This window comes from Haemaphysalis longicornis, unplaced genomic scaffold, assembly GCF_048455015.1.
Source record: "Haemaphysalis longicornis isolate Haplotype H1 unplaced genomic scaffold, Haemaphysalis longicornis Haplotype H1 scaffold_4, whole genome shotgun sequence".
Classification (NCBI taxonomy): domain Eukaryota; kingdom Metazoa; phylum Arthropoda; class Arachnida; order Ixodida; family Ixodidae; genus Haemaphysalis; species Haemaphysalis longicornis.
In genome coordinates, this window is record NW_027526361.1 from 14,840,084 (window position 1) to 14,867,828 (window position 27,745).

Sequence of the window (27,745 nt, forward strand, 5' to 3'; positions counted from 1 at the left end):
ATCGCATGACGCGAAACTGTTTTTGTCTGCCCCAATGAAACCCTTTATACAAGTAAAAACACCCCATTGTTCATGCGGCGTGTGATTGAGGTGCCCTTTGAAGAAACCCATTGCGTAAAGTTGTCTTTCCTGTTGTAAACTTGGCTTTCTTTCTGTGAGCTTTTTGTGACGCCACCACAAGAGGGAAATAGGAAGCTTCGATTTTAAAATAAAGCTCCTCCCTGGTTGGCAGCTTCCAATATAGGAGCAATAGAAGCCAAACAAAAATGAAATCATGATTCCTTCAACTCTGCGAAGGTGGATGATCAGCGAAGGTTTTTGGAACAGGACATGGAGGTGAAACATAATTTTGAAGTACTAGCAAATGTTAGTCATCTTGAGCGTTCACGGCGTTCATCCCAAAGAAAGACACACACTTACGCGCACACACCTTATTTTGACTGCTGATCTCGAAGGTGGTACCTATTAAAAACTAATCTACTGAAAATGCATATATAACAAGAGACGTGTATAGGTTAATGGCTAATTAATGTTTTGATCTTGCAAGTGGTGCCCATGGGAGAATTTTTCCCGTGGTACCACGTCTCAACGACTAATGATAACAGCGCTGCACTACAAACCGGAACACTTTCAATTGGTCCCGAATAGCTCGGGCAATGAACACCCTACGAACATTCCGCAAGGGAAGGGAATAATCAGTAACAAATAAAGGTATACATTATTAACTAATCTATTGAAGAGGCATATACAAGTGATGAGACGGGTAAGCATGAAATTTTAATGATGCGGTTAAAAGCGCGCGACTTCAAAAGCGACTTTAAAAGGCACTTTAAAAGGCCCTAAAATACAGTCAACGTCCGGCTTATAGGTTTCAAATAAAAAAACAAAAAACTGGGAAAGAACTATTACTCCCCCTATCTACACAGCATGCAAGGCGTTGTGTTTCAGGACTAACAATTTCACTTACAAGAAGGAATGCGCGCTCTGTCTGAGTGCGTTCCCGTGGTCCTCGATTCCAGGAAATCCGAAGCTTCCGCTCACGTAGGCACTTAACATTCTTCAAAAGCAGTAGTATGCAGCTCAGTGCGGCAGTAACAAGCAATCTTTCAGACACCAGATCAAAGGGAGCGCTTCCTCTCTTTCGCTCGGATTCATCTCTGCTCAAGAGAAACAAATTGGTTCGAAACGAAACGTCCCAGCTGCTACGGGGAAACGAATACCCGTGTTTGTTTTTGGCAAAGAGGGGAGAAAGTGACAAAATAAAACACCGTTGTGTTGAAACGGCAGCTGCTGGGTTCAAAAAGGGTTCACTGCGTTTGGGATACGAAGGAAGGTAACCCACTGCATTTGGATGGTAATTTGAATGAAAGCCTTTGAGGTGCGGTGGGGTGCATGATACGCCTTGGAAAGATAGCGGATTTCTATACGCTTCGTTCCCAATTTGTTCACCCAGCGTAACTTTATATAAGATGATTTGTTTCTATTATTTTTCATAAGATACTGCTTGTTCATCGGCTTGAGCCAAATTAGGAGCCTCTATATAAGGAAAGGAAAGTTTTAGGAATAATAATTTCCTTTGTCTTCAACTCTGCCCTTGTTGGAACACTGAGTATAAAACTAGTGAGCAGCTCCCCTTGGCTAATGAGATGCATTTTTGTGTGTTGTTACGCCCCCCGCCATTGTCCAATCAGCGCACCAACGTGGAAACACAGTCGAAGGGATTTGGGACAAGCAAAGATAATTTATGAACACAGACATAAGGTAGGTAAATGAAATACAAAAGCTGGAAAAAGTTTTCAAAATGTATTTTTACTTCGGATGAATAGACATGAATAACTGCAAATGTATTATCTACAAGTGAGGCATTATTTTAAGAGTCACCATGAAGGGAGCATCTAGCAAGATAACAATACACACAGAAAGAATCCTCGGTCTCTCGTGGCGGTCCTATGTCTCAAAGCTGCTTTCTTTGTGGTTTTTCTAAACCTTTCCATTTTAGTCTACGCGCTACATGACATAGGATAAACCCACGCTCATTAGGTTAGCTTGCCATTCTGCACGAATGGAATGCGGCTAACTTAGTAATCGTTAAGCGAATGTTAGCAGTAATTTCACCAAAATCAGACATTCGTTAGGTGTTACGTTTGCTCGCTTTTGTTTCTGTTCAACGGATACGAAGGCGAAAGCTTCTTTTTCCCAATGCAGCTACCTCACATTTTTGTTGTGCAACGATCGTATAGCTTGTTCATAGCTTTCTGACCTTTGTTCCATTTGTACGCTTATAGGTTGCAATAAATGTTTTTTTAATGACGGGGCATTGTTAGTTGAAACCTAAATGATGTTACCAGAAATCAACATGTATAAAAAAATCAGCGCTCATGCTATATTTCTCTTTCGCTGTTTTTCTTCTCTTTTCCCTTGCCCAAGAAAGGAAAAAGTCGCTACAAAAATCCTGATCTGTCTATTTTCCCAGTCCCCTTCCGCCTACCCTCCCCAAAAGCTCCCTCCAGTTATTCTTCCGCGTTCTCCAACCTCCCCACGTAGTTCTCTGTTCCACTTGGCCTGAGCTGTGCACTTGTCTTTGCCGAACACCTGACGGTTCTGGAGAGTGCTGTTAGGTTGACGATGTCGCTTAGGTTATTTTTACTTTATCGGATTTCGGCTAGGTTTACAATGCCACTTACGTTATTTTTACTCTATCGGCTTTATGTTGGGTCTACAATGTCACTTAGGTTATTTTTACTTTATCGGCTTTGTGCTTTCTGCTAGGTTTACAATGTCAAAGATTATTTTTACTCTATCGGCTTTCTGCTAGGTGTACAATTCCACTTCGGTTATTTTTGCTGTCTCGGCTTTCTGCTCGATTTACAATGTCACTCAGTCTATTTTTACTTCATCGGCTTCCTTAAAGCATAGGTAAATGAACCTACTCCGGGTCCTCCCTAAGGGCGAAGATAACCCATGCAAAAAAGAGCTTCTCCAAGAAAGGGCCAATTTTCTGGCGACAAATGGGAGGTAGATTTTGCTCAAGAAGAATAAAAGCGCAAAACAGAAGCCAATGAAGACCGCAGAAACGACACAATTTGCTTATGTTGTGCATCGTATTCCACGACATAATGGATGGATAGGTGAGCGGTTTCAAAAGGCATCAGAAGGCTTTGCTTGTACACTTAGGTCAGAATTTTGATAGGGTGAAGAAATAAAAAAGAAAATGTCGAAGTCGGCAGCCAGCGAACCCCGTAAACTACAAGGCGTTGCGGGCTTCTCGTAAAAAAACACATGTGTCAGCCCATTATGCAAATAGTGTTGGTAGCAGCGCTGCGGAAGGTGAAGCTTTGGGCCCAGGACGTGATCAGAACCTTTAGTGCCGAAACAAGAAGACAAGGGGCTTTGGCCAAACAGTGAAATATTCCCATCACTCGGGGCTGTCGTGCAACGCAAAACCGATTTTATATAACAAATTGGCTGACGACAGTTTTTCTTTGTATTTTGTTGTTAGTACACGACGTTCATCCCTACAAAAAGGGTTTGGCGTGGACTAATTAGGTGGTTGCTAATGAAACATGTCTAATGGGAAGAGAAACACTCCATGATGATGTATGGTTCTCAGATTCGTCTATACCAGATTCCTATATTGCGCACCAACAATTTTAAGAACTTGAGATCTGCCTATAGAGAGGATGGGATGGGACGATCTCGCGTGCTCTGGCGGTGCAGATGGTTGTCACTGTTAATCCGCTAAGCGGTAGACAAAGCACGTGCGAAGCCCCTGGATTTGATTGGTGTGAATTGTACATAGGTTTCTTTTGTACACGTTGGGTAGGACATGCAGCCTGTAACCTGAAATACGAAGATATAGTGCACTGTATAGGTGTAGCATCGGCCAAGCAGAGACTGCCCCACATCTTTCCGGCCAGTGACTTCAATTGCTTAACAATAGTCAGATTTTTTATCAAAGATGCAATGTGTGCGGTCCATGATAAGCCCCGGTAGGTGATAACTCCCAGAAAGCGATGACCCTTGACACAGAAAGTGAGGTTGGCTTCGCGAGTAAACGCAGCCACTGTATATTTACTGCAAGCACATTGCGGACTTTTTGTCGCAGGAACAAGCATGTGAGGGTGACGGCTTTTAAAGTCGTGGCTGAATCTCATGACGCGGAATCCCTGATGCCCAGAAGAAAATATCACGAAGATTATGTAAGAAATTCATCAAAATTTCCTTGCACATATTTCTGCTATAAAAAACAACACTCAACGTCGGAAACGATACCATTTGTATGTTAGGGAAAGTTAGAATTATTAAAGGCATGTGATTGTGTTACAAATAACTTTAAAGGAGGGGCATGCTTGGTGTTTGCATCTGTAGACTACTCCAAACCACACATTAAAGGCGTCGAGTGATATGGATGATTTATAACCGGTGTCCGTGCACGTGAGGATCAACAGTGCAACTCTTCACCTTTGTATCTTCTAACAAACGTTTGTAAACATATTGACAAGAAGGCAAAGTCTGTAACAGGTACGAAAATATACCCATGACAGACAAGGAAACGCATCACAGATCATTCTTTCCGACGTCCTGGCTGAATTGAGACAAATGAGCTCGGAGGCATGAAAAGCTGGCAAAGCCTTCTCAGCCGGTTCAAGCTAGGCCAGGAACCAAAGTGGGCCTAGAGGAGAGCACGCAGGGTGTTCCGCCACACAGGGGCTCGCATTATTACCGTTGTTGTTGCTGCAATGACACTTTTGTTGTGCCGTATGTCAGAGATAACAAACATAAATTACTGATAATTTTCGCTGGGAGCGTTTGTGTCCCATTTTTTTAAAAATCCATTCACTTTTTATAAACACCTATACAGCTTTATTTTCTATATTGTCTGAATGCCAAATTAGGTGAGTACTCAGCCTGCTTGAGATTTTGCTCTTACAAGCCGGCGAACGTGGAAAGCGGTGCAAATGAGCGAAGCTGCATTGGTTCTGAAGGCAAGGTCCCGAAAATGATTCTCTTTTATTTTGTTATCTTTGCTTTAACTTTTACTAACTTTTTGTCTTTTATTTATGCAGACGTACCTTTGCGCCTGGCCATGCAAAGATGGCGATCGTTACCACGTTACATTTCTTATATTCAGTCGCGGTGGTTGATCTATTTTAGTTAAACGTATTTTTTTAGTAGAAGAAATAATTGTTTTATAGCGGGAACATATTGTTATTCACAGAGCAACTGAAATGAAGTGACAGTTGCTAATGCTACAGCATAACAAATTGGTTTCCCCTTTGAGAGCTATCACGTGGTCGTCCAGCCGTCAATAATCTGATCGAAAGCCCAGGGGAAACACCGAGAGAAAAACATTACAAGATATAACTTGGCATAGTTGCGTGATATTGGCAGCTTCCTGAATCAGAGATTTACTGTGGAGAGTTCGCCGTTGAATTTTGTGATGAAATCGCCGGAAGCAACACTTGGCTCCTCCCTGCTGTGCATGAGATGTCCTTATCTCCATCGCTGGTTCCTGCGATGCAAAAGGGACGCTTCGTCAACTGAAGCTCTCTGGCGATCACAATAACGGTACTGGAGCCCCAAAAAGGTGTTCTTTTGAATGTATACGTTCCGCTGCTGCTCAAGAGAAAATAGCACGCCCAAACTGCTGCATACTTGACAATCTCTCTTACTGCGCAACTAATTCTCAAAGAAAGTGATTAGAGCATGCAGCGCAAACAATTTAAAAATCACTTCAATAAAATACATAAAGTGTTTTGTCTGCTTTTCGTATTTATTTAGCTCCATTTGAAAAGCTGTTGCTGCAAATCTTTACCTATGCACTTACTAATTACGTAAGACGACGAGAACATGACTATATCTTTTAGTAAAGTCAATGTGGATTCCTGCCGAATGATAAAATCTTTTGCAAAAGATGGGTTTAGATAAGTTGGGCACGCACAATTACTTCAGTGTTTGATTGTTTTGTTTTTATTTCTATGTTGCATTTGGTAGGAATTAATAAAGCCATACGAAGTTCGCTGTACCCAAGTCCTCGACGCTCTCCAAGCTCTTCAGTGAAGTTGGATGGCGCAGTTCCTCTTTCAGATCTTCAATGCTCACAACTTGTGTCAGGCTGAGACTGGCAATGCAATTTCCCACCAAACCATTTTACTCCAAAAACCGAACTAAGTTTCCTTGGTAGAAAGTCAGGGGACTTTACGAATGCCGCCTTTGCACTCCCTCTTAAGACTTCCGGCCGAGGACTTGGATAAGCTGGGAGCTACACTGGGCCCCTAAAATGCCACCTCGTCTGCGAAACCCCTGGTAGGCCATTACCTTTTAATTAAACACGAGGTCATTAGCGAGCGACATCTAATACAGAGCGGCTTCCCAGCTTAGAAGAAGCGCTTTAGGCTCTATATTTGCTCTCCCAGGGCAAAGGGGGGGGGGGGGGGGCAGTAGTAAGTTAGGCAGTAGGACGTAAACAAACTACAGCATTATGTTGACTTTTCAGCCTACAATTAATAAAACGTGCTGAATATACGGCTCAAAAAAGACAAACAAGAGAAGGCCCCTAAACAAATAGACCCCGGGTTCTGCGTTTTTCGTCAGTTATTCACCAATTTCTTATGCGCAACCAACCAGCCAAAATTGGCCTTTCATCAATTTTATTACACTTTTACGATCAAAGCAGCGTGTCTATCACAACTAGAACTTTGTTCTTCAACCAAAAAACAAAAGTAAAAAACGATTTTTACAATACTTTCATTCGAAATATGGGCATGCTCACCGAAATGAAAAGACAAGGGATTACACAATTGTGCCATGTTGGAGATGTTTTCTTTTGCTGGTTACGGTTATGTAAGCGGCTTTTTTGAAGGTGAACATTGTGCGTAAAAGGTTTGCTGATCACTCGCGACGAGGTAAAAGAAACTGCGTCTTTATTAAAGTATTTCTCCCATGCCAATGCTTCGCCTACATTTATCAAGCTCTTCCTCACTTAAAGCACTCTCCCTCACACTCCGCACCTATTCCACTCCCTCGATTCTTTTATTACCTTACCCTCTGTCTCCCTCGCCTTCCTCGAACCCTATTTATTAGTAATTTTCGCCGTCTTTCTCGAGCCCTCCGGCTATTTCTTGCAGCCTCACTCTCTTCTGTTCCCACCTCAGTTCACTCGAGTGCCTCTCCTGCCTTTTTCCTCCCCCTACACATCTCTTCCCTCTTGCTTCTGCAATTCCCTTAAGCAGAGCGGATTATCTTCTCCCTCCCTCCCTGCAGCCAAATGCCTCATATTTGCCCACTCCTATTGCTTTTCTCTCCCTCCTTCTCTTCGTCGTTTCTTTCCGACTTCCCAACATTTGTAAGTGCAGATTGTCCAAAAAGGACCGTCGCGTTTAACAAGACACCCCGTGATTAACAAAAATATAGCTCACTCCAGAGGCGCGTGCAAGAGGAGGAAGAGATTTTTGACACCCTTGAAGATGATGATCATGAATAAACTTTATTTGAGTCGAGGTGCTGAATTTAGGGCACCAGCCCTGTTAGAGGCTACCTTAGTACGGGATGGCTTGGACCATTCTGGCCATCCGCTCCCTCTCCACCGATCGTCGCTGGTCTGAGAGGTCGGAGCTGGTCAGCAGCTCCACCCACTGCTCATAAGTAGGGTTGAGGATTGCTGGCACTCCCATACCATATGGTACAGGGTGCCCGCTTAGGGGCAGGATTTGCATGTGGCCGGGTATATGGTAGGATACATGGCATGTAGAAGGGCGTTATGTGGATAGGAGTTAGTGTGTAGTCGCCGGAAGGTGGTAGCTTCATCACAAGAGAAGTGCGGGTGGGGGAAGAAGCACGAACCCTTGAAGAACCCTTGAAGAACAAGAAACCCTTGAAAAAAAAATGATGAAAATATAACGTTGCAGTGCAAGATACAAGCCCATATGGTGTCATGCTGTGCAATAGTGTTGCAGTGGCGATTGACGAATCACCCATATAGTGCATGCACGAGAAAAAACAGTGGGTTGTGGTGACTGCGATCTTGACTAGCAAGAAGCAGAGGAAGGAGAACAAATTGCGTGCTGCCGCGGACTGCTGATCGGCTCACATTCCCGGGCCCTGCCTGGCCTTTCGCAGACCTTATAAATAAAGCCTTCCCCATTTGCTCCATCTGTAGAATATGGTGAAGGTGCTGGGTTACGTAATTAAGTAAGGTTGTCTAGAGCATTCGGTTTCAACCCGAAGTTTACGTTTCTTAATTTTAAATCAATTTTGGTCGTGTACTTTCTGATTCTTTTCTTATTTATCCCAATATTTTCCTCTTTTGTTTTGAGTATCTGCCCACTCGTGAAATGAAATCCCGCGTGAATCAATAGCGCCCGCCGCTTAGCTTGCTTCATCAGCGCAGAAATGACCTTGCGCTTTGGTGGCCTGCTCCCGCGTGCTGTGCGCTCAGCACCTGGAATTGAAATGTAATGATCAGGATCCTGCAAAGAGGTACCTAACTAATGAGCCTGGGATCAGTGCACGTTCTTTTGCTTTGTCATTTCTGTACCTCCTTTGGCTAATGCTGCGCGTATGCACCTTCTTTTCAACTAGGAACTCGGCAATCCTTAATACCCAGGAACCACGAGAGTGAGGTAGGTTTATTGAGCCCTGATTTTTATGCCTTTGCTTCCAATTCAATCCACGGGGCAGCCTTGTTAGAGAAGCTGTCTGAGTAATGGTTTGGAGGAGTGAAAAGTATTTTATATGTGCTATGTTATTTGGCATCGTCTTTTCCGTTGCCCACATGAAATAAATGAGACCGCTATTTTTCGACAAGCGCAAAAAAAGAGAGAAAAATTCTCTCCTTCGAGGTGAAGTTTGGGCGATCACAGCCAAGAAAATCATGTAAGTATAAAAACACGAAAATCAGAAGCCCCTCCGTGTAACGATGACTGTAGTTGAAACACGAAGAATTCTTGCGTGTGAAAATGAAATGGCGAAGAGCCAAAGTCAAAGCCGCTGCAACCAAAGTGAAAGCTTCAACCATCAAAGTGTAAACCACCTCAGAGTCGGAGTCCGACCTCAGACGATCGGAGGGGATTTGAACTTTGAAGAGGTAATGAGCTAAAGAAGTAGTATAGGCAGCACGTATTAAAGGACTTGCATTGAATTGCCATCAACTCAGCCAAAATCGAAAGCCCACGTCGGTGTATCGAACCCAAAGGAAATTCTGAGCGACCCGAATGCGATGACGGCGGAATCTTACTTGCTGTTTAAAACGCTCCTATATCTTTCGATAACGTTGTTGTGTTCGTTGAAATCGTCGAATTCGTCGAATTCTTTGTTCTTTTAACATTTAAAGAAACTTTTCGCCTTGTAGCAGCTTGATATTAAACTTCCAGAGTTCCTAGCTCAATTTCGCTCTTCGTTGTTTCACCCCACCCACCGTGACTAACACTAGGCAATGGTTGCTCAAAGTTACCTTTTGAACAGCGTATTGACAGCACTCAGGGCCAAGGTATGATGATTAATATATTCGGTCAAGACCGACATACCTCGAGCGTAGGTAGTGGGTATATTTAACCGTATGTCAATTACTAGAAAAATCTACAACGTGTTTGGGCTTTCTCTGGGCAACTCAGCACTAGGATAGTAGGGGGCATTTAAATTCGAACGATCTTCCTTCTTCACTACCCAATTCGCCCAAAAACCAGGCACGCCTGTAACAAACAAGCAGCTTGATCAGGCTCTTCAAAAAAAAAAAAAACTTTCTGCGTTTTACTTCAGTACGAGCATACAGGCCAAGTGCCCTGAACTGTATCCTATAGCACTGCACGGGCCCGGGCCGGCCCGAAAGCCCGGGCCCGACCCGGCCCGCGGGCCTGGCCGGGCCGCCCGAAGTCGATTATCGGCGGGCCAGGGCCGGGCGCGGGCTCAATGCCGCGGGCCTGGGCCAGGCCCGGTCTCGATGCCGTGGGCCCGGGCCGGGCTCGGGCTTGAATTCATAGGCACGGCCATTCATAGGTCCGACGTGAGGTGTAGAAAAGAGCATCAAAATGAATATTCTTGGTTTATTTTTGCGCGCTTCTTGCTGTTAGTTGCACGGGCTGTTTTAAAAACTTGTTTTGCTAGGTCTGATGGTCACTATACGGCAATTTTAATGAAATTTCCTGTACTGCATCAAGATTTTATAGTTTGGTGTATAACATACCAAAGATACGATTACAAGGAATGCCCAAGAGGAGAAGGAATTGATTCAGACATCCTGGAGCGGTGCACCTATGTCTATGTAGGTACACGTGTGTTTTAGATGTCGCACCAATCAAAATGAGGCTGCCGTAATCGGGAATCAAACTCGCGTGCCAGAGAAACACCACCGCTTAACAGCCACTGCAGGTGAAGTATTTCAACGCACGTACATACTCGCTGATTCAAATGCGGATCAAAAATTTCAGCAATACCAACTTGTGGCCGAGACAAACACGTGAAGTTGCCAAGAGTCTGGTCATTAAAGGTGATGGTGTCTCTCATATACGAGCTATTATTACGCCAATGTGGCGTGAACTCCAGGCGGTGAAAGCTAAACTACGTTCATTTTTAAACCCTTATTTTTTGAGTTTCAGTTCATGACGTGCTTGTACAGACTAGATGCTCCGTGTAATCGCCCGGAATATAATAAACAAACTTTCTTTGGCGTCAAATACCGGGCCTGGTCACACACACGCGGGCCCTCCCTAGGCCAAAAAATAAATTACCGGGTCGGGCCGGGCTGGGCCTAGGCTTGAGATGGCGGGCCCGGGCCGGGCTCGGGCCAGGCTCACTTATGAATGCCCGGGCCCGGACCGGCCTCGGGCTAGGTGTTACGGGCCCGGGTCGGGCTCGGGCTTCGCGAAGCGGGCTCGGGCCTTAAAATCAGGCCCGTGCAGTGCTCTACTGTATCCCTTCGTAACAAAAATAACTAACAAAACGACCTTCCTGGCTGGCCATTACCCTCTGAACTACACAATTCGATGACTTCCTTAGGGAAAGGCAAAAACCTCCATACGTACCAACCGCATGGCTAACGCACACGTCAAAACACGCCGAAAAGGTTGTATCATAGTGTCAGTCTGCTGCTTGTTTTCTACTTAGCTCTCCTGTATTACTAGTAGGCCTCGCTGCGTGGCCCCTATAAGCTTACGAAGTCAAAGCTGTTGTTTCGTACTCCGGCCTCGGATATGAAGCGTGGTTACACAAAACGGCGCTTTAAATGTGATATCCTTTGAAAAAAACAGCACACTGGACACTTAAGTACCCCGGCAAGAAACGCAGAACTTTGACGACGATCGTGGTTTCTCTGACGCGAACTTGCCCTTTTTAAAGACATACATACATACATACATACATACATACATACATACATACATACATACACACACACATACATACATACATACATACATACATACGTACATACATAAAAAAACTATTTGCAGACGAAGTCTTACTTGAGCTACTTAAAAGGAAAAGGCGTCGTCTGTCGCTGTGTATGTATGTCTGTCTGTCCCTCGAATCAGCCAGCCGGTCAAAGTGAAACAGAAGCTGCACAATAGGTTCATATATACCCACAGCCAAATCTAAACATCTAAGTATGGTGGCAATGCTCATACTTGTCGACATTGTTGAACAAGAACAAAACATTACGCAAATATGAAGCAGAAAATCAATACATAAGGGATATTTCCAGTGTTTATTTGTAAAAAGTTCACGCATACTCGATTTTAGCGATAGCTAAATTTGAAATGAAATACTACATCCACTACATGAAATACTACATCCACTGCAGAAAAAAAAAGTCACTCCATCGCATCGCATGCGATCGCTCGTTACACTTCTGGCGGCATTTAAAGGACTCGAAAGGCAACAGTTTCTGGCGCCATTTAACAAACTGCAACAGCTTCTGGCAGCATTTAGAGAAATTAAACGGCTACAGTTACGAAAGCTTCCACTGGGTAGGTTCCAAGTTCCTCTTGGAACGCACGGGGAGAAGGGTAACGTGGTTCTATAAACGTTAAAGAATGGCGCCTCGATTTTGGTGCGTCTCCATTGCACGTCAGCGCTGGTATCGAGGCACCCGCACTGCAGCAGTGTGACGCATAAAATTGAAATTGACTCCAGCAAACATCTAGCGTGTTCACCTTGGAAGGAGCGTAACGGGAGAGGAACAGCATGAGGGGTGAGCGGGAAAGCGAAGAGAGGCATTTACTTGGCAAATGTCGACGAAAGACGATAGTCTTCCGTCGACATGTGCAACGAAAGTAGCAGATACGCAGCCAATTTTTTTTTCCGGTTAAGACCCTCCACAGGAGTTCCAAGCACAGCAGCTTTTGTTCGTCGCTCAGTTCGGCCAGTTCACGCGGCCGCTTCGATGCAGCTCTTTGGTTATGCTTCCTGGCCGCGCCCTCGCTTTCTACCGCGGTCCGAAAGCCGTCGGTTGGTAGGGTTAACGTCGATTCGGACGGCTGCTGGCTAGCAGCGTCGTTCTTCTTGTACTTGTTTAGCACCACCGCCCTGGGATCCTCGTTGCCATTGTTCCGAGTTGGCAACGAGGATCCCAGTTTGTATCTCTTTCACGTTCCTTGTCAAGTTGGGCGAAAGTGGGTGGATTCGCGTCCACCGCACTTCCTAGCTCCAGGTTGCTATGGAGCGCTGCACTGAGGAAAAAGAGGAGGAATGAGAGTTCAGAAAATTATTAAACCGACTTACAGTAGAAGAAGGTAACAACCCTGACACGTTTAAAGCTGACATACGTGACATAAAGGCGTGAACAGACGCGATAGAAGCAGAAAAATAGAAAGGAGCATTGATAACAACACGAGCAGAAAATTACGTGGTTGGCGAGATGGCAACAAAACATGCACTCGCAGATGAAAAACGCTACGCGAAAAGGAACGAGATAAGCCGAATTGAATTTAACGGCGCAGTTACAGTATAACACGAAGTAAAACTCGCTTTTTTAAACACTATTAAGACCTTTTCTTTTACAAAAAGCCTTGAAATGGCTTCGGCCGTCTTCTTCTCACGCAATTACCTCAGCTACAAAGCGACGTTACGGAGGGACTTGATTCACCCGTAATTGGGAGCAAAATTGAAGAGGCCATAGTAACCCTCAAGAATGGTAAATCTGCTCGACCGCCAGGCCCAGGAGTTTTACTTCAAGCCTTCAAGTTAGACTTGGCAGTCTCCTTATGCAATGTCTTTTTTATTGTGAATCGTTTAGCCCGCGTTGTTTACCTCCCTCCATCTCGCACGCCGACATGATATTTATACCCAATACCGATGACCCAGAGCAGCTTATCAAAGTAACTTCTTTCGGACCAGTCACACTAGCAGAAACAGACGACAAGATTTTCATTAAAGTGCAAGCTAAAAGGCTACAAGCTCTCATAAAAATAATTATAAGCCCACATAAAACGTGTGGCATAAAGGGGAGAAGCATTTACATTAATATTCATGTTGTACGTAGTACACTGGAATCGGGTGACATGGATTTGCGGCGGCTATCAATTTTACATATTCACTTTGAAAAAAGCATTGGATAAGGTTTGTCATGACATACTGCTTTAAAATTTTCAAACACGTCGGCATTGGTAAAATTATTTTTGAATGGGTCAGGATGGCATATCTTAACTGGTCCAATAAAATTGGCCTTAATAATAAACTAACAGACAGCATTCAAGTTCGTTCGTCAGTACGGTCAGAATACGCACTGTCGTCGCTGATTTCCCCTTTGTACGTCGAACATTTATGCGCTAAAATTAACAACAGTGGCGTAATCAGTGGGTGCGTCTTGAAATCCGATGATGTGAAAGCGCTGGCGTATGCGGATCATGTCAATATTTTATGCGCTGATCGCGAAAATGTTAGCAATGCTGTGAGCTTCACGCAATAATTGCGGGATAACCGCGGCTGTTCTGTCAATCTCAAAAAATCTGTTGGTCTTTGGCATGGTGATTCGTCACTAGCTCCAAGTGTTTACGAACGATTGTCGTGGTCAACGAGGCTTACGTGTTATCTCAGCATCCCGTTTGAACATTGCCGAGAAAGCCGTAAGTATGAAAAAAAACAGCACACGAGAAGAAAGAGCATATGGCACAGTAGCAGCATACAAATTTTTGCGTAGGAACGGTATGCAATGTGTTTCTTGTATGGAAACTATGCTACGTAATGGAGGCATTGTATTGTTACAGTTTAAATTTGAAAACTTTTTATCATATATATACGGTGCTTGTTTATTACTCCAGGTTCAAGAAGACGAGTCGAAGCAATCTTTTTAGGCGGCTCAAAAAAAGGAGGTCTTGCACTGTCCAATTTGTTTATTCGCCAGTTTCAAGAGACCTGCCTCACGCTGTTGTGCGCGCGTTCTGGCAGACTACGCTGGCCAATTCTGTATCTGATTTTTGTTGTGCCCACAGTTCAAGGAAAACATATGAATGTCTGTTGTTTTTTGCGAGAAGTCGTTTCGGAGTGCCGCTGTTGGAGTGCTTGTCTTGCTCGTGATTTCCTGTTTTCAGTATCCAGAAATAAATTGTACAGAAATTTCACCCAGTCCTTGTTAGCCGAGACTCTGTATAGGGCTCATTTTCGTGCTGGTTCAGGTAAAGATGTTTTAAAAATAAAAAAAGCCAGTACCAGGAGGGGTAAAAACCGTCTTTTAAAAGCTGCACACCGAAACGCTACCAGTTAGAACGTGGATGCAGAGCAAAGATCTTTATCTGCTGTGGGGTGCCGACTGCTTCTTGTGCAAGAAAGCAGAAAGTGTAGAACACGTTTTTCTAGGTGTTGAGATGCCGCCTTTTCCGGAGCAACCTCCTACACGCTCTTAAAAAAAGGCCTTCCTCACACATCCCCCGGCATTCGGTGCCTATATATCGCACTTGAAACTGTACAGCGTAAGATTTGTTTGTTCTCCTGGGCCTGCACAAAATCCTGCACGGAACCTGGAGGAGCCGAGTGATTGTTAGGACTGCGGATGTAGATGCGCTTTACGTGTGTTGTTGTTTCGTAGACAATGTTTGTAAAACACGCGAAGTGTTCATTAAGCAACGTTGCGATGATTTGTCAGTAATGCATTGACTTAATGTAATGAAGGAGAACAAAAAACTCCCAGTTGAAGCATGGTGGTTGTGTTTGGCACAATCAACTTCATTGTAAAGGCAATAAAAAAAATAATTGATGTGGCAATTGAATAGATCTCAGCTTCATAACAAGAGAAACCCAGGTTCGGTTCTGACCACGGTCAGCGTTTTTGTTTTTGTTTTATCAACACCATCGTCGTCGTCGTCGTCGTCGTCGTCGTCGTCGTCGTCATCCTCATCATCATCAAATAATCATAATCATTATCACGTGCTTTCCTATTGTGTAAACTTGGCTTTCCTTCAGCACGTTTTTGTTACAAAACCACCAACAGTGAGACCAAGGGAGGTTGGTTTTAATAATGTCAGGTTCACATCGGAATTGTGCGCTTCACTACATGATTTAGGTTGACAGGTGATATAAAAAAGCCCCGCAGTAAATATATCTTCACAGAGCTGCATTAAGATGTTTTATAATAGGCCAGTTGCATGAAAAAGACACCGCATATTTCCTGTTAACCCTTGTTTATACGGTCACAGATAAGGCCACAAGAACACACCGGTTCATTTACTAACTTGTTTAAAATCTGTCACTAAGTTCTTGGTTATTTGTTTTCCGTTCAGAACATTCCAAGAGTCGATTATTCTTTCTTCGTTGTTACAAATTTCCTCGCCTTCGTCATGTCCAGTCTAGGGGAGCCGAAAAGGCGAGATAAGGCTTCCTTGATCATGTATGGGCGGATTGTGCGCGAGGTAAACTTTTTACATGATATCATAAGAGCAACCACAGCTGCAAGAACGTTTAAAACCAATTGAAATGGTTAGGAACGAAAAGTTAAACTAAAAATTGCCAGTTTTGATGTCCGTGACATATCATAATCAGGCCAGGTATAGTGGTGTATTTTTCTCAACAATGGAAAATCGAGGGAGGGTTTGCGGACTGAAGCAGAAGCTTTGTTGTGAGGCGCACAGTATTGGGGTAATATAAAACTATTTCGGACACCTCAGGATGTTTAACGTGCTCCGCAATCTCGACACATCGACCGACGTTTTTATTTTTCGTCCTTATCACAAAACGGCTGCCGCGTCCAAGTTGTTTAGTATCAACAGCAAACCTTTCAGTCACTGAGCCACCACGGCGAGTTGTAGGGGAACAAAAACAAGTCTGTCCGCCCTGACACAGTTCCGTCCTCACAACAGGAAGCGACCGGATGTCGCTCAGGTGGGAGGTTTACGGGAGGGGCCAGTCATGCTTTTTGTCTCCACTATTCGGTGAGGGCAGCAGATCCAGCATTTGATTTGACTCTCTTGCAATGCTTCCAGGTAGTCAAGTACGTGTGCAGCCTGTTTTGTAAGTCTTCTATAGAGGCTGTTTCACACCCGCTGCATTATCCGCCATTGCTTTTGCGCTATTTGCTGTTTTCTTCGGATTCAGAAGATTTCTCCCCACCCATGACCTGCTAAAAGGAAAGCTGTCGGCGCTTTCTCGAGTGCATATGTGGCCGAAGCCCTGGCGCTGTTTGGTGCGCCCGCCCAAGAATGCGTGATCGAGAATTTGAATTGGAAACATGGTGAATGGGTTTGCAGGTTCGTCGATTCGGAAATGGCTCCTTTTCTTAGCGAGCTGTTGTGGGGCTTGCGGATATTGCCGGCTGTCCGTGCGACTGGCAGCAGGTAGCCGTGCTAGGAGAGCAAATAAGCCGGATCCCGTGTTTTTTGGAGCCAAAGCAGCTGAATACATTTCGTTTTGTCCTCACACCTCTTTTGAAAAACTCGTTTTTGCGCGTTCTTCTACCTCGTTCAGTTTACCCCTGAAGCACGACTTTTCCTAACAAAATAAAAAAAAGAACCTTACTCGGGTAGCTCCATTAATTCAGCTGCCTTTATTCACGTTTCTAAGAGCGTCCGCGGTCGTGGGAATTTCAAGCACTCTGTTAATAAAAAGAAAAAAAAACAGCCTCCACTACCGGTAACCGCGGAAAACAAAACAGTAAGGATTATACGGTTCTTTACTCGCGACATTTTTTTTTTTTGCAAGAGGCCAATAAGCCCCGAATCAAATATTGTCAGGCTTCTATTAGATGTTCCTGAGATATTTTTGTTGCCCGGCTAATACAGAGATTCAAAACGAGCACGTAGCTCCACTGACCCACAGCCTACCCACGCGAAACATAAAAAAAATGAAATATTTCGGCCGATTATCAAGATTTGAGAATAAAGTCAATGCTTACAATACGGGGCACTGAAAGCTGCTGTTTGTGCTCATTACACTCAAGAATCCCGCTTCACAGTCGGACTTAAAATTCTGTTCTGTACTGGCGCTCAACATCCCTCGGAAGGATGGCCTGCTAAATCGCTTGCTCTTAGTTATGCTGATTGAGGTACTTGAACGGCTTCAGGTGACCATCCTTTCCTCCCGAACGCATACAACACACGTATGGGCATGTCTTAAAGGGAAGCTGAAGCGCTTTCCAAAAAATTTGACTTAGATTAACAGTTATATAGTTTCTTGCACGCTGATTCCGTTTATCACATTGAAATTTATCGTACTTGAGTCAAAGGGGCATTTATCTTGCAAAAAGCGCGGCCCCGTTTGAAAGACGCGCGCTTTTCGTCTTTTGACGCCCCTGATTGGTTGCGCCCGTCATGACGTCAAAGGAGGACACCCTTCGGCCGCGCGGGTTGTCGGAAGCATTGCGAACGATCGCACGGTTGCCTCTGCGGCAATTTAGCTTGCAGTTTAATTTTCGCACATGACTGGAAGTTTGTTTTATAATTTCCCGTGCGGTTGGTTCAATTATCTTGGAGCTTAAATTTGCTTTACACGACAGAGAACCCCAAAGCAGCGACTAAGGCGTGGACTAGTGGGTTCCATCAAAATATTTTTGAATTAGGCAACCAGAATAGGGGGATTTTATACCTTATGTAATATTAGGTACTGCCTTAACTGTTTCTTAATATACACAAAACCATTTATGCCGAAGATTAATGGGCGTATTATAAACAATCTACCAGTGAAAAGCACGTTCGTGCACTGCGCGAAAAAATAGCGTTCATGCGCTGTAAACGTATATGCGAGACACATCTTCCCGGTACACGCATAAACCAACAAGCAGACTCTGCTTCCGCATTTCCTTTGTTCGTTGTCGCCCACCCCAGCCCCGTTACTCATCCCCGTACACAGACCCACACGCGCGCGCAATTTCGGCAGCGGCGCTACGGGGCCTCCTCGATTGCTAGCTGCACTTCGATGAGTGGCGTCTTACTGCTTCACATGCATTTATTCGGAAAACACTGCAGCATACTAGTGCCTACTCAGCATTATTGGCTGTAGTAGGGCTTCATTTTCGCTTGTGCGTTGCGCATTCTGCTACAATATTACGGCCACCTCGTTATAATTAACAGACCAGTCGGACAAGGCAGTTACGTTGTAGTTACGTTACTTTAGGTAACAATCACCAAACGTTTGTGATAATGAATCGTTGGCCTGTTTCAGCATTTCTAGATTTAAGCATTTACCGCTCTAGTCGGACAGAGACCGTATATTTACTCTTCGCTCGTAATTTTTTTAGTATCATCATTATATGTATCACCGACTATCACTGTAGCACACTTGAGGTTCAGTGACAACAGTGCTTGCCAGGTTATAATATGCAGCCACACGGAATCTTGGGCAAAAAATTAGGCCCCCCAGTCAACACAAAGTATGGCACGGTGGTGGTTCGAAGTGGAGTTTTTTTTTTAATTCCACACAAACATCGCCTTATCGAGACATGTATACTTGCAAAATAAGCAATCTGGTTGTCTTGGTTCTTTTACTTTGTAGGAATACTGTTTACCTTTTAGCCGGGAGAGAACTTCTATCAGGATTGGCCCCTTGTTTTAGTTTCGCCAAAAAATTGTTTTTTTGAACACTGTCCTGAGCCCATAGGAAAAGAAAACCGACGTGTTTAACGAAACAAGTATTTCCTGAACAAATGTGACTTGGTTTCTGGAATGGAACGAAACATCCCCGGCCAAAGTACAGCAGTATTCCCCATCCTTCCTAAATCTAGAATCTAATGTGAACATTCACGTCCGTCGCATCAAAAAAAAGAAATCGCATTGGAGCGGTTTACAAAGTATTTAACGTAGTGTTGTATATTCTCTGTCATCAAGCACAGCCACCTCGGCTGTCGCTTCCGTATGTTATCAAGCATCCCGGCGTGGCATTATTCTACTGAGGAATACGGCATGATAACGTATGCCTCGTTTGGCGTTCGTGCATACTTTTTGAACACGAAAATTGTACAAATGAGTGCTATCAACCACAAGGAAACACGGCGAAAAGAGCATGGCCGAGGCGGCCGATCTGGCCGGAAGTCCAGGTATGACGTTTTTCAGCCGGTTTTCGCCCGCGCTGTTCGGTCTTCCGGCATCGCGCGGCGAGACGGGGGCGGGGCGTCGGGCCACTTTTGTTTGCTCATTGCGCCGCTTCTATTGCATGTATTGCGAAAATATTTCGTACACTTGAACTATTCAATGTGTACTTGCTGCTAGTCAACTTTTCTTTTAATTCTAAAACCGCTTCACCTTCCCTTTAAGCGATTACTAAAACAGAAAAAAATACAATAAAGCGTTTTTTCGCCAGTATTTTCAGTCTGTCTTGTTTGTTTGTTCCCCCAATATTGAAATACGTATTGTGAACAGATTTCCTTAAACAAAGGACTGCTTTCTCTCTCCCCACATTGTACTGAAACTGAGTCTTGAGGAGAACTGTCAAAGTTTTGCTAGCTATTTTGTACGTCCGTCTTTGAAACCCAAACTATTCGCTACCTGGCAGCAGCTTCGATAAAGACATTTGTCGTCTGTACCGGTTATTTAAGCGCTCCCTTTAAAATGCCAATTAAAGCTTGTCGCTAACCTATTCTTTGGCATGCCTTCTTTCTATTACATGGTTCACCTTATATGCCACTCGTGGGAGATACGCCTGAGTAGGGCCGCCTTCTTCCAACTCGACAGCGGTGCTGACTGACGAAGCTTGCCCTACCATGGAGTCCCCACGTGTCTCACGCATTCCTTCTTTCCTTCCTTGCTTCCTTCCTTCCCTCCTCGTGAACATGCCCAATCGAAATCTGTCCGCCGAGGGACTTTCTCCGAGGCTGAAGCAAAAAGCGGTACTGATGAAGGCAAACGCTGTCTACCTGCTGACGTCGCTTCATTCCCAGCGCTCACTACGCAATTACTGCGAAGGACACGACGAGCACTAACATGCAACTGAAGAACGAAAACGACGCAGGGAAAGAAACTGCGTGGGGAGGGGCCGAGGACTCGCAACGGGAAAGGTGTAAGTAAGCGTTTCTTCAACGCTTATAGCCGAAGCTATGCGTGGCATCGCCAAAACGACCGGAATGATTTCCCATTAGGGCCCCCGCTGTCACTTCTAAGATGTACGGTATTCCGAACCCGAAGATGAAATGTTAGGTCTCGGTCATGGACATGACAGGACGACAGACCTTTACTTTTCCTTGATCAACCTTTCGTTGTACACCAGATATGAGGACTATTTGAATGTGCAGTAGCTGGCTCAAAGTTGAGCACATTCAGAACGTTAATGAAAACCGAAACTAAACACCCTTGCGCCCTGTTCGAGGTGGCAATACAACCTCAGTAATCCACCAGTTCGTATTACGTTACTCCGGCCAGTGAGATGGGTGACGGCAAGACCGGTGGAAACACCCCTAATTCAATACACGCACATTCAGGGACGTAAGTTCTCCCTAAGCAAGCAACCATATAACATTTCTCCCATTGCGGAGCAACAGTGTTGAGATACAAGCTAAGCCCTCAATATATTGCATGCTAAACACAGATGAAAAATTTATTGTGGGTTGGCTACTTTCAAAGGCACTTCAAAGCTCATGAGGACATGGGTTTTTTACAGAATACCAATGCGGTGTGTAGGAGCCACCACCTTTCCCCTTATTTAGTGCCTCTACTTACTAGACAGAGTTCGCGGCTGAGTCCGAAGAAGCAGCTGCAGCCTATATCGCGGCTTTACCGCTCCCTAATCCCGTGCGCTTCTGAGCATTGGACCATTTATTGTTTTCGCGCGAAAGCACTGAAAGCACTGAACTGCTTGATGCCTCACTCGTGAAGCCTCATTCGTACATTATCCCGCATTTTCCAGTTAATAACTCACTTGCACAAAGGTGACGCGCAGTATAGGAAGCCGACCACACTGGTTGGTATACGACGGTCCAACCGTTGTGCTCTGAAGTCTAACTTCATCACGGGTACCCCAGCTAAACGCATAATGACTATGACGTTACTTGGAAGGCTCAAATTGAACATTAAATAATAATAGGCTTAAACATAGAATGATAGCCCTAAAGTCACGCTCTTAGGGCTAACGTCGTCAAGCGGTACTTACTGTCCAAAGTACTCATTGTGCGCTAAGCTGAAGGCACCAGCTCATGTCGTAAGTCCTCAAAGCAAACATTTGAGCCTACGCTCCAGGGAACACAAAAAGTTGCTGCTGTTATTTAAGGAAAGTGATCTATACCCACATTCCAGCCCATAAAAGTGTTGGTGTATTAGGCAACACTTTCTAAGCCCCTCGCTTTTACCATTAAACGCATTCTCTCTCTCTCTCTTTTGCGTAAGCAAGAATGTAGGTATGCTGCTGCAGCGTCTGTGCATTGCTATACACGCTTCCGCTTACGGCGCATGCAGGGTCATTCCCCAAGAGATGAAATAATCGACAAATGGATTAATTAGAGTGAAAGAACCAGGAGAATCGAACACATGCAACAAACATGTGCCCTTACTCTGAATTATGTGAGCGTACTCCGAGGCCTACCAATCGGTTTTATACCTACAAAGTAGCACGCACTCCGCGGTTGAGTATCGGACAACGCTTTCTGAGCAGAAATACGTGCTGCTATCGCGCAATATTTCGTGGTCGGCGCAACAAAACCGACCGTTATACTTTTTACCGAAAAGTTTTCCAGCTCTTGTAACCAACTCGCCCAACTTACCGCCTTGGTTTAGTGTAGCGTTGAACCCGCGTTGGCCCTGTGGGTTCTCCACGAAACATGTGTTTGCACGATCTCGCACTGCCGCCCCCGCTCACCGTAGCAGGGGAACTGATGAAGGAGGTCAATTTTAATCAACTGCAGGTGTTAATTCGTTAGAAACACGTTCTTTCTCCGTGCTGGTCCTTGGATTGGGTTTTCTCAGTGGTGGCGGGATGCCTTTGCCGTGTGTCTGCCTCGTGGGGCTACGCCAAAGTGGTGACGCCCACCCGCTTCAAGCAGCTGACTACAAAGGAGGGAAACGGACAGCTAAGAAGGAGGGTGGTGGTGGAAAGGCCTGTAAGACGCAAGATAAGAGGCAGGAGAGATTATTGAGCTAATTACTCTGGGTAAGCTCTTATCATGGGAAATGAATGCCGGAATATATATGAACAAAAGGCACTGTATACGCGTTTTCGCAGTTAGCACTGGCATTCAACCGAGCAAATTATAAAGATATAAATTACATTCAGGCCGGATTTTTCTGCTGCAGGGTTTTTAGTTACAATGCGCTTTTCCTTTTCTCCGCATCGCCTATTCTTGAGGCCAGCCATTTACTCTGTGATATTAATATTCCCAGACACATGCACACCTGCAAGCCATCATGGGAACGCGCTATCACAGTAACCAAAACAGCCCCTTTCCGAAAGTGATCGACGAGTGCGTTGCAAACAAGACCGCCGACCAAAGAAAGGCGACTGCGATGGAAAGGCAAACATGTGACAGGCATTATTTGTGCACCAGACAAAGGCAGCCAACACTCTTCGAAAGGGGTGGAGCTCGGTTATCATGTTCGCGAGAGAAGGTGTAGGACAATGCATCGCCTTCTCGTTGGACCTGGTGTTGTAAGGACACTTAAGAGACAAAGGGGCCACTGTCGTGCGCGAAAACAAAGCCGTGCGTCCTACAGGGCTTTTCCGGCGTTTTCTTCTGGTCGGAAGAGGTAAGGAGCGAAATGCATACGATGGGGATAAAATCCACGAGGCAGTGTTCAACTTGACAAATGACATTCTCAAAGTGTGCACAACAAAAAAACGCGGAACACGCAGCGGCTTTTGTTAGTGGCGATTGAGTGTATAGCGGAGTTTTCGTGCAATTGTTACATGACCAACAATATTAGGCAACTGTAGGCTGAACGCAGCGCGTTCAGCCTTAATGGCATATGCACACGGATGTAGCCCTTCGCTCGGCTCGTTCGAAACATGGCTTAGGACAGAATGATTCTCTGCTGCCATTTTCAGCAGTGAAAGGAGTCATTCTGTGAAGCACCCAGGCTTCGGCAAACGTTCCCGGTATGGTGGGCGTGTGCCTCTATTAGAAACACGACGCAAACACTTCCCACAACTATACGGACAACACATCCCGTTTCACCCATCGCACTTTTTAGGAGACGAGCCCATGTTTTCCTTCAAGCGTGTTTTTAAGTTTCTCACTGATGTCAAGTTTTTACATCTCATCTCTTACCATGCATCATGGCAACCTGGCTCTTTAGACCAGTCATCTTCATTACCTTGTGTTTTACTTTGGTTATTTTTACTGAAATGATTTACCTTTACATTCATGTCACTTAAACGAACCAACCATGCTTTGGCGCTCTTTGCCCTCAGTCGGCCTTGCCCCACAAAAATCTAATCATCATCATCACTCCATTTCATCTGCACATGAATTAAAGTTGGAACCCTGCTCGACGTTAACACCCGGCTGCGGTCCACAATGTGAGCTGGAGACGACGCGAACTACAACTTCGAAACTAAATGGCTTCGCACGATGGCGGAGGCCACGCGCTTTGAACTGGTGACGAGGAAACCCCAGTGGTAGCCTTGTGTCTAATCCTTAACAACAGAAGTGACCGCCTGATCGAAGCTTAAAATGTTTGAAACATGTAGCCACATATCAACGTGGTACTGAAATGACAAGGTGATTTGGGCTTTTAGGGATGGGTTAATCTTTTCACAGTGATAGCAGTAAGTACGGACTACAATGTGCAAAGAATAGACGCCACGAATTCCACGAAAAATTTTCTCGCTCATAAAAATAAAACAAATGTCTCGAAAACAGAATAGAAGTCGATTTCTGCTGTGTTTGCAACTTCTAAAAGAGCACCTGATTTTTACCACTCTGACATGAAGCCATAAAAACCCGTAAAGTAAGGACACTTCACAGTACACTCTAACTGTCCATCGATTTCAGGGATTCCAATTTCAGCACCAGAAGAGAGTCTGATTATACATTGGTTTCCCCTAAAAATACCCCTGTGATATCACAGCGTTTGCCGTCCGCGAAGTTACCTCAACGCGGATTAAACTTAAAAAAAATATGACAAGCCAACCTCAATTTAACGCATAAAATGCTGAATTTTTATACAGTTCAATAAATTTTTAGTATCCTCAGCTGACAGTATACAACAAATACCACCCTCTACTCACGCTTTAGGAAGAATGGATACCTCAAATTATTCCCGTTTGAAAAACAAATTAGAAGAATTAGACTTCAATAGCTTACGCTATAAATACAACTGCAAAATGCTACACCCTTGTACAGTAACATTATCTGTCCTTCAGAAGGTTTTACAGTGCTCTTTTGCGATAAGCTACATTACTCGCATTGAAGAGCCGCAATTCTCAGGTTCTTGCACACACATGATTAGCGGGGCCATTCGCTCCCACGTCTTTGGACACTCCAGCGATCTCTGGCTCTGCTGGACAGGGAGCAAGAGGAAGAAAACGAAGCGGGCCAAACACAGAGGCTTTTCCTTTAACCGTTTCTGGGGCAACAGACGCACAAAGCCGCAAGCAATTCCCGCCACACCGCCTCCGTGGGATTCCCTATACGGCAGGCCCTAATTACGTACCGGCTGCTTTCCCAAGCCCCGGTCACATCCGCGAGCCAAGAGTTCGACCCGTTCTCCCATTCCATGCTGTAGGGGTCTTTTCGGGCACCTCGCTTCGAATTATCATTTATTTTAGTCATGTGCCGTTGAGAAAACTCACCGAGCATAGTTACGGGGCGAGTGTGGCCGTAATCACTTCCTGCATATCGAGCACACGTCAAAGAAAAAATAAACACCAAATGCCCGTTCGGTCGGTGCAAAATATTGCCATGAAAATCATGAGCTATTTCTTAGAATTTAGGAGCAGTAATATGTATGTTGGGAAAAACATGAAAGAGATGAAAGAGTGGTAACTCACCAGCCACTTGCTCCGCCTCAAAGATCTAAATATCAAATTTCCAGAATCAGTTTAACAAAATATGATTTCAATCAAAATAGTTATTCCCAGGAGAACCTTGAACTAAACGTGTGCGCACATTAGCTTTCCTCCCCTTACTTGCATTGTAAACAAGAATCCTCTTCGCTCTCGGTAGCAGCGTGCAGACCCTAAGTAGCTTGTACCATCGGTCTATGTTGTTCAGTTCCGTACTAAATTATCGATTTGTAAAGAAAGGAAGTTTGGTATATTTTTTATTGGCTCTCAAGTGGATGGGTTTGCGTGACGAAGGAAACAAACACCTACTGAACATTGCCTCTTTATTGCGTGATCGACATACCTCGCCTTTTAGGGGAGTCCTGGATGAATTCGATGTGGGTTAAAATTGTTGGTACTTAATTTAGATAATCTGAGGACGTATACCCGAAGTAGTTTCGAGACGCCTTCGCGCATACTTCCTCATAGGCAGTGTTGTACGTAACGGCGTTCCAAGGAACGGCGTTCCTGGAACTAGTTCCTTTTTGGAGGAACGGAGGAACGCCACCGTTCCATTAAGAATCGGTGGAACTGTAACGGTAACTCGTTAGATTTTTGGAGGAACGGCAGGAACGGCGTTCCTGCCGTTACATCGCCAGGATTTGACTGTTTTTGATGCCAAAGCTCGAGTACAAAAATCACAAGTCGTCGTGTTTCTCTTCCTATAAGCTGCCCAATTTGCCCGCCCTTCAGCGGATTGTGCTTCCTTGAAAGTTAAAGGCAGAAAAATAACCACGCAGTGGTTCGCAGCTTAGGCTTGCTTTCATGCCGGTTGAGCTTACGCGGCGTTCGATGGGTGAACAGCGCTGCCGCAAGAATGCTTTTCACCTTTCATCGTTTGTCTGGGGTGGCCAAAATGCACGTCTGGCCGATAGAATTGTTGGCGCCGCAGGTTCCTTGTGAAACCACCCCTTCTGTATATTGTCAGGGGTAATTACAGCATTAGTGCTCGCGAGGCGCGGGTGCGTTGTTGTCGGAGCAGTTGCGCTCGCTGTGAGGTCATTCAAAGGGTCGGCGGCTCTCAAAAGAGCTGGGCGCACCGCAGTGTCTCGGGATGTTGTACTGCTCGAAGTTACAGAGTACGCCCGCAGTTCGTCACGGCGCGGTCTGTCGCCGATCTGGCGGGAATGGGCCGACGGGAGTGCAAGGTGCTTTTGTATTGCATGCGTCGTGTTGACAAAGGCCAGTAATTCTGTCACTGTTGGGCATATTTTCGTCGCGCGCCGTATGGACAATACCTGAGAGAGGCCGCCCGAAGGTCAACTTCCAGCGCTCAGAGTTGCTGTAGTTGGTCGGTTTCAAGTTAAACCTGTGTTATACTTGTGCCTTGATGAATACCTGGAAGTTTGAGTGAGAGTGTTAGTGTGGATCACGTGATTGTTTGTGTACAAATATTTGGGTTTTGTTGACCTGGCCAATCAGCGGCCCAGTGTGTGTTAGTTAGAACTTAGTAGGTCCTCGAGGCTTGGTTTTAGTGTAATAAAACCGAAGTTCTTGGTGTTCTTGGACAGTCACAGCGAGCACTATAAAGTCCATTTACAGAAGCTTGAGTCCGGTCGGTTGACAGAACCAGAGCGAACGCGGAGCCCCTCGTGAGTTAGCTAGGTTTAGCCAGAGAAGATTCTGGTTTAGCTGAGATAATTTAAGCATTTCTCTGTTTTTTATGTGAACTTCGTTTATCGGGGGTGCAGGAATCGCGCGGCGCTGAGACTGACCATAAGAGAGAGAGATAGCTGGTTTTTTTTTCGTTTTTTTTAGCAAGTAGCAAGTTGGGTCTTCGTGGGTCTACCGTACATTCGAAAATCATCGAACGCCATGTTGCCTGCTCCGGTACCAACCTGGATTCTGTCGCCTGCTGCAATGTGTTTTCTTACTCGCAAATTTGTGCTGTACGATCCGCAACGCTTCACTTTTGTAACCCCCTTAACCAAATCCTTCAAAGGGTCCTGTAAAGTATTTTAAATAAACTATAATATTCAATCTAATGCGAGAAATTTAATTACCTTCCTGCACGTGAGTAACTTTGTAGTTGCACATCTGACGCGCAGGAGCCTTACTGCGTCTATTATATGTGTTGCACCTATAATAGACGAGCACCAAAAAAGCAGTTAGACATGCCTGGGGTTTGTGCGGTGCTTCCTGGAAAAAAATATTGTCAGGGAGCGTTCCTTTGGATTCTTTTTATTTCTAGATAATCTGCTGCCGGCGGTGTTCATATTCGTATAATATACGTAGTTCGATTATAGTTCTAAAATTCTAACTTATTTTACCTATCAGACCCTATATTTTAATTTTAAAAATCGAATGTAACGTTAAAGTAACGAAACGTTCCAATTTTTGAACTGGAACTGGAACGCGTTCCTTT